Here is a 14,986-nt window from a genome sequence, read left to right on the forward strand (position 1 = left end):
ATGTATCTTTTCAAAGTATGGTTTTCTTCAGATATATACCCAGGAGTGGGACTGCAGGATCATATGGTAACTCAATTTTTAGTTCTGTAAGGAACCTCCGTACTGCTCTCAGTAGTGGCTGTACCAATTTACATGCCCACTAGCAGAATAGGAGGATTCCCTTTGCTCCACACCTCTCCAGCATTAATTGTTTGTAGACTTTTTGATGTTGGCCATTCTGACTGGTGAGAGGTGATACTTCATTGTAGTTTTGATTTGCATTTCTCTAATAATTAGCAAGGTTGAGCATCTTTTCATGTGCTTTTTGGCCATCTGTACGTCTTCTCTGGAGAAATGTCTATTTAGATCTGCTCATTTTTTATTGTTTATTTTTCTTGTTTTTCATTTTTTATATTGAGCTGCATGATCTGTTTTTATATTTTGGAGATTAATCCCTTGTCAGTTGCATGGTTTGCAAATATTTTCTCCCATTCTGTGGGTTGTCTTTTTGGGTTTTTTTTTTGGTTTCCTTTGATGTGTAAAAGTTTAATTAGGTCCTCTTTGTTTATTTTTGTTTTTATTTCCATTACTCTAGGAGGTAGATCTAAAAAGATATAGATCTAAAAAGATATGTCAGAGTGTTCTGCCCATGTTTTCCTCTAAGAGTTTTAGAGTATCTAGTCTTCCATTTAGCTCTTTAATCCATTTTGAGCTTACTTTTGTGTGTGGTGTTAAAGAATGTTCTAATTCACTTTTTTACATGTGGCTGTCCAATTTTCCCAGCACCACTTATTGAAGAGACTGTTTTTCCTCCATTGTATATTCTTGCCTCCTTTGTTGTAGATTAATTGACCATAGGTACCTGCGTTTATTTCTGGGATTTCTATCCTGTTCCATTGATCTATAAGTCAGTCTTTATGCCAGTACCATACTGTTTTGATGACTGTAGCTTTATAGTATACTCTGAAGTCACAAAGCCTGATTCCTCCAGCTCCATTTTTCTTTCTCAAGATTGCTTTGGCTATTCAGGGTCTTTTGTGCTTCCATACAAATTTTAAGATTTTCTGTTCTAGATCTGAAAAAAATGCCATTGGTAATTTGATAGGGATTGCATTGAATCTATAGATTGCCTTGGGTAGTATAGTCATTTTGACAATATTGATTCTTATGATCCAAGAACATGATATATCTTTCCATCTGCTTGTGTCATCTTCAATTTCTTTCATCAGCATCTTATAGTTTTTGGAGTACAGGTCTTCTGCCTACTTAGGTAAGTTTATTCCTAGATATTTTATTCTTTTTGATGCAATGGTAAATGGGATTGTTTCCTTAATTTCTCTTTCAGATTTTTTGTTGTTAGTGTATAGGAATGCAGGAGATTTCTGTGTATTAATTTTGTATCCTGCAACTTAACCAAATTCATTAATGAGCTCTGGTAGTTTTCTGGTAGCATCTTTAGGATTTTCTATGTATAGTACCATGTCATTTGCAAACAGTGTCAGTTTCACTTCTTCTTTTCCAATTTGGATTTCTTTTATTTCTTTTTCTTCTCTGATTGCTGTAGCTAGGACTTACAAAACTATGTTGAATAAAAGTGGCAAGAGGGAATATCCTTGTCTCTTTCCTGATCTTAGAGGAAATGCTTTCAACTTTTCCCCATTGAGTATGATGTTAGCTGTGGGTTTTTCATAAATGGCCTTTATTATAGTGAGGTAGGTTCCCTCTATGCCCACTTTCTGGAGAGATTTTATCCTAAATGGGTGTTGAATTTTGTCAAAAGCTTTTTCTGCATCTATTGAGATGATCATATGGTTTTTATTCTTCAGTTTGTTAATATGGTGTATCACTTTGATTGATTTGAGTATATTGAAGAAACTGTGTATCCCTGGGATAGATCCCACCTGATCATGGTGTATGATGCTTTTAATGTGTTGTAGGATTCTATTTGCCAGTATTTTGTTGAGGATTTTTGCATCTATGCTCATGAGTGATATTGGCCTTTAATTTTCTTTTTTTTGTTGTTGTTATATCTTTGCCTAGTTTTGGTATCAGGGTGATGGTGGCCTCGTAGAATGAGTTGGGTAGTGTTCCTTCCTATGCAATTTTTTTGAAGAGTTTCAGCAGGATAGGTGTTAACTCTTCTCTAAATGTTTGATAGAATTCACCTGTGAAGCCATTTGGTCCTGGTCTTTTGTTTGATGGGAGTTTTTAAATCACAGTTTCAATTTCAGTGCTTGTAATTGGTCTGTTCATATCTTCTATTTTTTCCTGGTTCAATTTTGGGAGATTGTACCTTTCTAAGAATTTGTCCATTCCTTCTAGGTTGTCCATTTTATTGGCATATAGTTGCTTGTATTAGTCCCTTATGATCCTTTGTATTCCTGTGGTGTCCATTGTAACTTCTCCTTTTTCATTTCTAATTTTATTGATTTGAGCCCTCTCCCCATTTTTTTTTTTTTGATGAGTCTGGTTTTGTTTATCTTTTTGAATAACCAGCTTTTAGTTTCATTGATCTTTTCTATTGTTTTCTTTGTCTCTGTTTCATTTATTTCTTTCTGTTCTGATCTTTTATGATTTCTTTCCTTCTGCTAACTTTCAGTATTGTTTGTTCTTCTGTCTTTAGTTGCTTTAGGTATTAGGGGTTTTTCTTGTTTCCTGAGGTAAGATTATATTGCTATAAACTTCCCTCTTAGAACTGCTTCTGCTGCATAACATAGGTTTTGGGACATATTTTTGTTTTCATTTATCTCTAGGTATTTTTTATTTCCTCTCTGATTTCTTCAGTGATGCATTGGGTGTTTAGTATTATTTAGCCTCCAGGTGCTTCTGTTTTTCACAGTTTTTTTTTTCTTGTAGCTGATTTCTAATCTCATAGGTTTGTGGTCAGAAAAGATGGTTTATGATTTCAACTTTCTAAATTTATTGAGGCTTGCTTTATGGCCCAGCATGTAATCTATCCTGGAGAATGTTCCATGTGCACTTGAAAAGAATGTGTATTCTCCTGATTTCAGATGGAATGCTCTATAAATATCAATTAAGTCCATCTGGTATAATGTGTCATTTAAGAGCTGTGTTTATTGATTTTCTGCCTGGATGATCTGTCCATTGATGTAAGTAGGGTGTTAAAGTCCCCCAATAATATGTTATTGTTGATGTGATACTGTTGATTTCTACTTTTATGGCTGTTCGCATTTGTCTTACATACTGAAGTGCTCCTATGTTGAGTGCATATATATTTGCAATTGTTATATCTTCTTCTTGGATTGATCCCTTGATCATTATGAAGTGTCCTCCTTTGTCTCTTATAAGAGTCTTTATTTTAAAGTCTATTTTGAGTACTGCTACTTCAGCTTTATTTTGATTTCCATTTGCATGGAATATCTTTTTCCATCCCTTCACTTTCAGTCTGCATGTGTTCCTAGGTCTGAAGTCAGTCTGTTGTTGACAGCATATATATGGGTCTTGTTTTTGTATCCATTCAGTCAGTCTATGTTTTTTGGTTGGAGCAGTTAACCCATTTACATTTAAGGTAATTACTGATATGTATATTCTTTTTTATTTTTTCTTTTTTTTTGGCGGTACGCGGCCCTCTCACTGCCACAGCCTCTCCCACTGCGGAGCACAGGCTCTGGACACACAGGCTCAACGGCCATGGCTCACGGGCCCAGACACTCCGCGGCACATAGGATCCTCCCAGACTGGGGCATGAACCCGTATCCCCTGCATCGGCAGGCGGACTCTCAACCACTGCACCACCAGGGAAGCCCCAGATATGTATATTCTTATTGCCATTTTATTAATTGTTTTGGATTTGTATGTCTTTTTTCTTCCCTTTTTTGTTCTCTTATCTTGTGATTTGATGACTATCATTAACGTTGTGTTTGGATTGCTTTTTCTTTTTTATGTATGTATTTATTGTAGATTTTTGGTAACCTCACAGTTACTGTGAGGTTTGCTATAGCAGTCTATACGTATACAAGATTGTTTTAAGTTGTTGCAATATCCTGCATTTGTACTCTCCTCTTCTCATGATTGCTGATTTTGATATCACATTTGTGTGTGGATGATTTCCTACCTTTACTGTATTTTTGCCTTTACCAGTGAGCTTTCCCATTCATAACTTTCTTATTTCTAGTTGTGGGTTTTTCTTTTCCACCTAGAGAAGTTCCTTTAGCATTAGTTGTAAAGTTGTTTTGGTGGTGCTGAATTATTTTTGCTTTTGCTTGTCTGTAAAGCTTTTGATTTTTCCTTTGAATCTGATGAGAGCCTTACTGGGTAGAGTATTCTTGGTTGTAGGTTTTTCCCTTTCATCACTTTAAATATGTCATGTCAATCCTTTCTGGACTGCAGAGTTTCTGCTGAAAAATCAGCTGATAACCTTATGAGGATTTCCTTGTATGTTATTTGTTGCTTTTCCCTTGTTGATCTTAATATTTTCTCTTTGTCTTTAATTTTTGTCAATTTGATTAATAGTGTCTCAGTGTGTTCCTCCTTGGATTTATCCTGTCTGGTACTCTCTGAGCTTCCTGGACTTGGGTGGCTCTTTCATTTTCCATGTTAGGGAAGTTTTCCACTATTATCTCCTCAAATGTCTCAGGCCCTTCCTCTCTCTCTTTTTCCTTCTGGGGCCCCTATAGTGCAAATGTTGGTGCATTTAGTGTTGTCCCCCAGTTCTCCTAAATTATCCTCATTTCTTTTCATTCTTTTTTCTTTATTCTGTTCCATGGCAGTGATTTCCACCACTCTGTCCAGCTCACTTATCCATTCTTCTGCCTTATTTATTCTTCTATTGATTCCTTCTAGTGTATTTTTCATTTCAGTTATTGTATTGTTCAACTCTGTTTGTTCTTTATATCTTCTAGTTCTTTGTTAAACATTTCTTGTACCTTCTTGGTCTGTGCCTCCATTATTTTTCTGAGATCTTGGATATATTTACTATCATTACTTTGAACTCTTTTTCAGATCGATTGCCTATCTCCACTTCACTTAGCTGTTCTTCTGGGGTTTTTTCATGTTCTTTCATCTGGAACATAGTCGTCTGCTGTATAAATTTGTCTATCTTTCTGTGTTTGCAGTCCTGCAGGCTGCAGAACTGTAGTACCTCTCACTTCTGTTCTCTGACCCCTGGTGGATGAGGCTTGTCTAAGAGGCTCATCCAGGCTTCCTGGTGTCAGGAACTGGTGCCTGCCCACTGGTGGGTGGAACTGGGTCTTGTCCCTCTGATGGGCAGGGCTGTGTCAAGGCATGTGTTTACAGGCAGCTGTGGGCTCAGGAAGACTTTAAGCAGCCTGTCTGCTGTTGGGTTGGGCTGTGTTCCTGCCCTGTTGGTTTGACCTCAGGCATTCCAGCACTGGAGCCTACAGGTTGTTGTATGGGGCGGGTCTTAGTGTCAAAATGGCAGCCTCTAGGACAGCTCACTCCACTAAGTACTCCCCAGTACCTCCACCACCAGTGTCCTTGTCTCTTCAGTGACCAACAGCCACCCCCTGCCTCCACAGGAGACCCTTCAAGACCAGAAAGTAGGTCTGGCCCAGGTTCCTATGAAGTCACTGCTTTTCCCCTGCATCCCAGTGCACACAGAACATTGTGTGCACCCTCCAAGAGTGGAGTTTCTGTTTCCCCCAGTCCTGTGGAGTTCCTATGATCAAGCCCACTGGCTTTCAAAGCCAAATGCTCTGGGGGCTCCTCCTCCTGATACAAGACCTGAAGACTGGGGGCCTGATGTGGGGCTCAGAACTTTCATTCCTGTGGGAGAACTTCTGCAATATAATTATCTGCCAGTTTGTGGGTCACACACCCAGTAGGTATGGGATTTGACTGTATTGCAAATGAGCCCCTCCTACTGTCTTGTTGTGGCTTCTTTGTCTTTGCAAGTAGAATATCTTTTTGCTAGATTCCAGTCTTCTTGTTGGTTCAGCAGTACATGTGATTTTGTTGTTTTCATGAAAGGAGGTGAAGGGAGGTCTTTCCACTCTGCCCTCTTGTTCTCACACTTGCTCTCGTGTTCAAGAAGGAAGTTGATCTTGAATCAGGAACTTACAACGAAATTTGGCATTTTCTTAGTGGACAGAAATAATCTTAAAAATTAAACAATGAAAAATTTAGAAACCTGAAATATAGGTACTAAAAAAGTATTCTTCAAGTTGTATCGTATAAGTGTAAAAAATATTAAATATATTATTTCGGTTAGCTTCAGAAAATAAAATGGTAATGACAAGCATTTGGAGATAAAACGTAATCAGGAAAACAGCAGCTTTCTGCACATGGTTACATATCAACTTTCTGTAATTCTTGTTTAATACACCAAGTGTGAAAGTAATAATAAAGCACTTCTTTGATTACTGAATTTTTAGAACTGCATGGTGGACATGTCCTTTACTTTCATCTTAATATGTTAATTTCTACTCATCTATACTTTAAAATTTTGTCTTAATTAACATGCACATTTTTTAATGTTAGTGCTAGGGTTATTTAATTTAGATTGCAATGCTTATTTTGAACTTTCTAATGATTTTCTTTTTATTTATATATCCATTCATTCTTTTTTTTTTTTTTTTTACATATTCAGTACTTATAAATCACTCTTCTGTTTGTTTAGGAACGGAATGAAGAAAAATGATAGCATTGAATGGTGAGCCCTATTTAGTGTTAGAAACTAATACAGAAAATTGTGCTTTAATAAGTTTCTAGAAGATAAATCAAAACAACCAGAAAGCAGAGTAAAGTTGAAGTAATGCAACTGTGGAGACTTAAAGTCAGAATGAGAAACATCAGAGAAAGTCATTTCTAGTTGTTTCTTTTTCTTTTTTTTTTTTTGTCTTTTTCTTTTAATTCAACTGAGACAGAAGACTGTAAGTTCAGGCATATATATATGGAACGTTTATATCTCCAAAGGGCAGAGCTAGTACTTTTTGAGGTTTACTAGAACATATTTTCTTTCAGGTACTTGATCAAATATTAATGTCCAATCACATGCATTTACTCATTACTGCAGAGTAGCTTTCAGTTTCTTTAGATTATTCCATTTGTAAGTAATTCACAAAGTTTAACTGTTTTTGAAAATAATTTTTAGAACTTGTTCATTTTATATTTCAAGTCATATCAGTTCTTGTAGATTTCATGGAATCAAATTCAGACTCATATGATGCCCTGAGACATCTGCCACACACATTAAGTCCCTTAACAACTGTCACTCCTCTCAACTCACATGTCACTCAATTTATATTTAATTTTCTGAAATATATGACTGGCTTTCCAAAAATCCCCAAATCTCACAAACGTAGATAAAGTGAGCATGAAAGACAGACAAAACAATCACCTACAATATATTTCATGTTTTCCTGTTGTGTGATTGACTAAAAGAATTTCCCTATGAGAGAATACAATGAAGAACTTGCAGTTTTCTGTTTTCTTCTCTGCCATCTGCCTGTTTATTTCTTTTAGGTGATAATGAGTGTGAAGAACAAGGAGATCGGCAGCAATGAATTTAAAATATTCCAATCTGTGGATCATTTCACTAGAGACTCCTGGGGATGTCTCAATCTCTTTCTACAGTAAATGTCTTTTAAATAATGATTTATATAATTTTTTTCTCCTAAAAATATACTCATTAATTTAAATTCCTTGAAAGTAAGTAGTATTACCTCAGTTTTTCTAATATATTACATAAGCCAGATTCACAGTAGACATTTGATAAATACTGTGTTTCTACTCCAGGTGTAAGAATTTGGAATTACTGAATCATGTGCAGAATGCAATGTTAATTTTTGAATGACTTCCAGAAGTGTGTCATCTACATATCACATAAACAAAAGACAAGGTGTGTACATCTTCTTTGTTTATTAATCTGTTAATTAGGGAAATAATGGTACTAATGGTATAGTGATGTTGAAAGAACAGTATATATAAACCATGCATGAGACATTATAAGTGCTGTATAAGTTACTACATCAATTGTTTTGTATTAGGGCACCTGTCCAGACACAGATAATAGAAGTTACTGACTTTAAATGAATACTTCTTTTCATACTTCTTGGTGATATACAATTTCCTTTAGTAGCGAGCTGAATGGGATAATGCAGAAACTAAAAATGCTTTTTTTTCTCTTCTTTCTTCTCTAGAATAGGCTATTCTTAGACAACAAATGGAATATTTAATGTACCACTGCAAGAGACATGAGTCCCTTGACTGCCCCCCACTGAAATCCACCCCCAGATCAGACTTTTGAAAGAGAATTGAAGGAATATATTTTATAGTAAGTTCATAAATAAATTTGTAATTGTTCACATCAAAGATCTCCCTCCTTGAATTTGGCATGTTATGAGGCAGAACTTTTGTATCATAAAGGGTTTTTGTCTTGTTAACACACTCACACCTATTCTTTTTCATATAAACTAAAATGAATTTCATAGTAAAATCTACACTTTTACTGTAATCAGTACTGTCAGGAAGATCAGTAAAGAAAGAAATATCCAACACAAACTTTCACAAGGCTGGTTTTTCAACTCTATTTCAAACTTATATATTTTCATTTAGGATCAATCAGATAAGTCATACTCTAAGACTTTCAAAAATTTGTTGAATATATATTCCAGAAGCCACAAAAATAGTCTGAGCAATGCAAGAATAAGCATCTTGAACAAAATCACTTCTTACATGATTTCCTATTAATATTATATTTTTCAATCAAACTTACAGGGTTATTCAAAGTAATGAAGTTATAGAAATATTGTACATTAATGAAAATATTGTTTCACATGCTCCTCTTCTGTATAATATTGAACACTTTAATATCTAAATTTTATAACAAAATAATACAACTATAGGGTTCCTAGATATGATTCAGAAACCTTAATATTTATGTACAAAAATCATTTATTGTCCACTTTCTTACTATCCACTCTAATCAAGGTGTTCACACAATGTATGCCTAGATGTCCAAGTAATCAGTTACAGTTTGAATATTAATTGAAGAATATCCATTAATAAAATAAAAATGGTAATCAAAACTTCCCACTTATGCATATCATAAAAACAAATATATCACAAATGTTTTCTATAAGTGAGTTTAACCAAAATTTAAAAACAGACAATCCTCTCCTCCTAGAAATTTTCCCCATGAATATAAGCACTTTTGCTCAATTTAATACTGCATATTGCCAAAGAAAATCTACCTTGAGCAGAGTTAAACAGGCAAGGAAAATCTCACTCAAGACCATGACAAAAATTATTGAATGCTGGGGTAAGCTAATAAAAAAGTACTAGAGGACACATTGGGTTGGAAGGGTGGGGGCTGCTCAAGGTGATTAAGCCATCTGTATTTGCTGACCTTAGGCTCATAGAGATTGGGAGATAGAAATTCTATCTTTCTTGATTGCACTGCAAAAGAATAGTTCTCAGATCCTTGAGAAAGACCTTCCTGAGTTATAAAATTGTCAAGAGGATTTTAAAAATATTTACTTCTCTAAGAGACAGAGAAAAAGTTTGCAAATTTTCTAAGCCTCTAAGAAAAGTGAGGTCAGGACAGTATAGTCAGGAAGAAACTTATCTAAAGTTTAGTCAACCTGAGGGGAACTGTAGTCACTTTAGCCATTATCTTAACTACTGTAAAAAAACAAAACAAAACAAAGGCAATGAGTAAAAGATTGGGAAAAAATGTAGAGTATTATAATAAGTCATAGGTAGATAGATATAGTTATATACAATCTAACAAATAAATTCAGTATTTTCTCCCAATAACAGCAAAAGCCAACTAAAAATACAATAGAAAATGAGATAGTATTCAAATGACAGATAAAGATATATTGGGAAGTGAATCTAATAGAAAGCATAAATCCTTTACAGGAAAAATATAACATTCTATTTAAAGCACATGCAAATATATTTCATAAATGGCATACGTATTTGAATAACTGTAGACATGCATAGTAAAAGTCAATTTTCTCCAAGTTAATGAAAGTCCACCAGTAATTAAATCAATTTTAGAAAACCTTATTGTTTTTAACAACTCATCATGATCCAAAAATGAAACAGGAAATTTTAATATATTATATATATTTATATAATATATATATTATATAATTTTTTTCTAAATTAAAAAAATGTTGACAAATGTTAACTAAATTTAATGTGGTGATCATTTTGCAATATACACAAATATTGAATCATTATGTCATACATCTGAAAATAATATAATGTTGCATGTCAATTCTACCTCAATTAAAAAGTAAAATAAAATAAAAATAAATTTTAAAAGAAATAAAATAAAAATAACAGTTTTTGCATTTAAATATTTAATCAAAAGAAAATTTGTTTATTTATAACATAAAATATGAAATTGAAATATATATAAAATTAATTGAATATTATAGGAATGTGAAATTTCTCTATTTTTTAATAGAAAATAATTACCCAAGCACTATTCACTGAACCATCTCTCCTCTTACTCATCTGTACTACCAAAATGGAATTTTTTATTATATGAATGAATTTCTGTATTATCTCTCACTGCTCTTATTTATTTAATGCTGAGCCAAGGTTGCAGTTACTTATGTTTCATAACTGTAAAATAGGCACTAATATCTAGGAAGACACTCTTTTCCACAGTTTGCATTTCTCCTGTTACAAGTTTTTAAAAATTTTTTGATGCAATATTTCTATATGAATTAAGATGCATTGTCATTAATGTAAAAAAATAATTAATTCAGATCTATGCTCAAAAGTCACCTCCTGCACACCTTACCCTGTTTTACTCTTCTACATGGGCTTGAAACACATTGCATGGTGTATTGTACATACCACATAAAAATAAATTTCACAGTCCCTATCATATATTAAATATGCATTTTATATTTGTCTGCCTCCTTTATTAAAATATAAGCTCTTTGAAGGCATTGATTTTGTTAATTTGGATCATTGTTGTATATGTAGCATGTACAACATTCCTTACCTTGCAGTAAGCTCTAAATAAATTCATTTTACATAGATGAAAGAATGAATGACATCTACCTCCACCCACTCACCCCCTCCAAATACTTGTTTCAGGAATGCACACTTCAAGTCTCATGCAGCATTCTCCTTAGGACTATTATTGATCCAGGTACTACTGGTCTGTTCAAACTGAAAGAAAATACTTCATTCCCTTAATAGGGAAGTGATTTCCCCAATCTCTCACTGATGGAAAGGATAAAGTGTGTGACTTCAGATTGCTGACACACTGCTAATATATTTTTTGTGAATATGAGGGATGTTACTATGAAGACAAAATGAGGATTCAAAGGAAGGCTGGGCAGAGTTACTAGCAGGGATAATAAAAAAGAAATTGCCTCTGACCTCAGGATGCATAATGCTTGGCTACTGCCTTACCTTTGAGCATGTTGCTATTTTTTAGATTGCATATTTTAATTAAACATTTTAATTCAATATATATATTTAAATAAAAATTGAACTTGAGTTTAATATTACTTGCAGTTGGAAACACTTACTAGAGTGGGATCCAGAAGTTCCCTTCAGAAGAATTTGTCACCTCCATCAGGAATTGCTAGTTTTCTCTAAGCATGCCAATTTAGTAAATATCCAGTCAAAGATGGGAAATTCTGTCAAATGCTGGTGATCTTCCTGCATGAAATAAAAGAAATAGCAACAAGTTAATCATCATCAACACAATGTCAATTCCCGAAATGCAGCATAGCATTGTAATTAAGGTTGAATGCTCCAGATTCAGACAAAACTTCTAAATTAACATTTCAACTTATATTAATTATGAACACTGTGCTTTTGAGCAAGTTTCTAAGATTCAGTTTCTTTGGAAATATTTTGAAACTGCAAAACTAGTTAATTATTAATGATAAATAATAAATTTTGGGAAGGAAGGGTTACAGGCTATTAATTATATGGTATTTGTGTGGGAAGGTATTTATGTGGTGTAAACTTGAAAATCCATAGCAGTGGTCAAATAGTGACTTCAGTTTGATAAAGGGAATAAAGCTAATAGGCAAAATATATGATGAGAAAAAACAAAATATTTTGTTTTTATTGTTACCTTTTCTATAAAAATTGTTTTGAAGATCTCAATGTAACTTTTAAATTACTGGTAGTATTTTTAAAAAGGTGATTTAGGGCTTCCCTGGTGGCGCAGTGGTTGAGAGTCCGCCTGCCGATGTAGGGGACACGGGTTCGTGCCCCGGTCCGGGAAGATCCCACATGCCGCGGAGCGGCAGGGCCCGTGAGCCATGGCCGCTGAGTCTGCGTGTCCGGAGCTTGTGCTCCGCAACGGGAGAGGCCACAATAGTGAGAGGCCCATGTACCGCAAAAAAAAAAAAAAAAAAAAGGTGATTTAAATGTTGAACTTGGGTCATATGTTTTTTAAATACCATCTGGTTGCTTTAAAGGACTATTTCGTGTTCCACATTTTGAGATGAGAAAACCTAGGCCCTGCAGAAATGGATTGTAAGTGGCAGAGAAATCATGAAGCTAGTTTTCTTTTCTGTTAATCACATTGAATTTCTACCACAGAAACCTGTCAATTAAAATGGGCTTTTGTTACATTCTTAAGGAGAAACGAAGTCATTATGGGCTAGTGAGAAGGAATGACACAATATAACTCACAATAGTGACAGTATTAAAAAAAATCACTCTGTCTGCTGTGCCCAGAATAGAAAAGGGGGAGGGAGATGTGTATGGAAGCAGGAGGATAGGTTAAGAGATTACGAAGATGGATGATCATGAAGTGAATGTCTGTGGAAGTAAGGAGAAATATTCTGATTCTGGATATTGTTTGAAAGTAGAACCAACAATATTTGTTAATTGATTGGCTATTGGGATATGGCAGAAAAAGATCAAGATGACGTCAAGGTTCTGGACCTGAGAACACAGAGAGAGGGTATTGAAGTTTACTGACATAGGAAATAGAAATGAGTACTAAGCATGTGGGAAAGAGGTGAAAAGTAAGTTTTGAAATTTCTTTTCATGTCCAAGTATAGGTTTTCATCCAGGAAGGAGTTAAATACAAGAACCTGGAATTACAGAAACAATGTGAAGTAGGATCATAAAGTGGGGAATTTTTAGGATATATATGATATTTAATGCTATAGAACCACAGAAAAGGGCAAAGAAACTGGCTGGAAAGCTAGAGGATGTCACAAGTACTAGTTGTAATGCAATTACTTTTGTCTGAGTCCAAAGACAGCTATTGTTTCATGCCTAAAGTATAAGAAATGTATAAATCTTGCTTGTAGGCTTCCCCAGGGCTCTGACTCTGTCATTTTATATTATTGAGAGGAAAGCAGGGGAGAGGAAAAAAAAATAGAAAAGGCAAGGAAAGGGAGGGAGATGTGGTAAAAAAAAGTTGCATCTTTAAGAAAAGTGTAAAATAGTTAAGAGCTGTATTAAGGTCCCATAAAAGAACTAAAAACGGAAATTTTTAGACAATTCAGACAATTTTTAGACAAATTCAGACAATTTAGTGAAATATTGTATAGGCTATATACCTATGAGCTTGCTTCATTCTGATGACTGTAGTAGACATTCATATTGTACTGTTCACATTCCCTTTGCATACAAGTGTAACTATTTGCAGGCTGAAGATACTAGCTTAAATTTATAAGCTTATACAGAGAATTGTACTTGGCTGACAAAAGCCATCTAATAAGATACCTGGCACAACTTTTAGAGTCAGTCATAGGCCAACAGATACATGGGTACAAAAGCCTGGATTTTTTGTCTCAAGACACCAGAATTCTGTAGCACAATTTTCAATTCCGGTTCCCTGATGGATCAAGCCAAGTCTAGATTTACCTGGCATCCAATCATAGCTTGGCTCTTTCTGCTTTCTTATTCTGCTTACCTCAGCTTCTTATAGGTTTCTACAGAAGAGCACTCCCTCAAAAAATCATGTACACCAGATTTTTTAATCTCAGGTTCTGTTTCCAGGAAAGATTACCTAAGGCAGATTTTGGATATATTTTGAAGATAAAGTTGTCAGGATTAGCTGATCATTTAGTTCTCAGAAATGAGTATAAAATATAAGTCAAATTTGACATTAGGAAGGAAATTCTAAAGATAGGTTAATGTATTTAGCTCATTCATCAGCTAAAGAACGAAATGGAACTGAAGACACCTTCACTAAGGTAAGTTAACTATTGATATTCCATGGCATGCTGTAGCTGTACAAAAGTTAGGATTTGCACCAATATCGAGTTAAGATAAGATAGACATAGAAAGGAATGCACTGACTCATACAATATTTCTGGAGTTGAGATAGATGGGGAATAGTTGCTATTAGAACTCTAGAATCAAGTGACTGTTGCTGAGGACCAATAATATTTTGGAAGGAAAAACTGTTAGGCTCAACGGAATCCATCATGTATGCAAAGAAAAATATAGCATCTAGAACTCTTCCTATTCAACAAAAATCTTCATCTACTGTGTCAGAGGGTTATTCATGCTGACCACTAGACTTAGGACCTAATTTTGAGTAGGAGATCATCAGTAAAGGTTAAATTTTCAGGTTTGCAATTCTACTGTGCCAAAGTCTGGGCCCTGTCGGAGAAGGAGCAGACTTTGGGGCATGTCAAGGCAGATGATTGAGAAGAATGAAAACCCAGCATCCCCTGAAACCTGTGGATCTGCAGGAGTAGCCCATTCTTTCTTGTTAAGTGAGAATGCCCCTTCTTCCCTTGCTTGAAGACTGTGCAGAAGTCTCAAATAATGCAGCAGGGAAACTAATAACATTGAGAAGATTAGTAATGACTGATCTCTATAGACAAGGGCATACAGAAAATAAAGATGTTATCAAACTGGAATCCTCAATAGCAAAAGGGATGATAGGAAGCTGAAATATCAGTGGCCAATGGCAACACTTAACCATCAGTTATAAGGTTGGTGTAATAACCATAATCAACAGTGTGTTAAAAAGGTTGTCAAAGAGTGGCCTTCTCCTCAGGTACTTATGGAAGTGGCTAATAGAAAATACACTTTCAAAAGACAAAATAGTTGGACAGCCAACAAA

Source organism: Lagenorhynchus albirostris, chromosome 3 (genome assembly GCF_949774975.1).
Source record: "Lagenorhynchus albirostris chromosome 3, mLagAlb1.1, whole genome shotgun sequence".
Lineage (NCBI taxonomy): Eukaryota > Metazoa > Chordata > Mammalia > Artiodactyla > Delphinidae > Lagenorhynchus > Lagenorhynchus albirostris.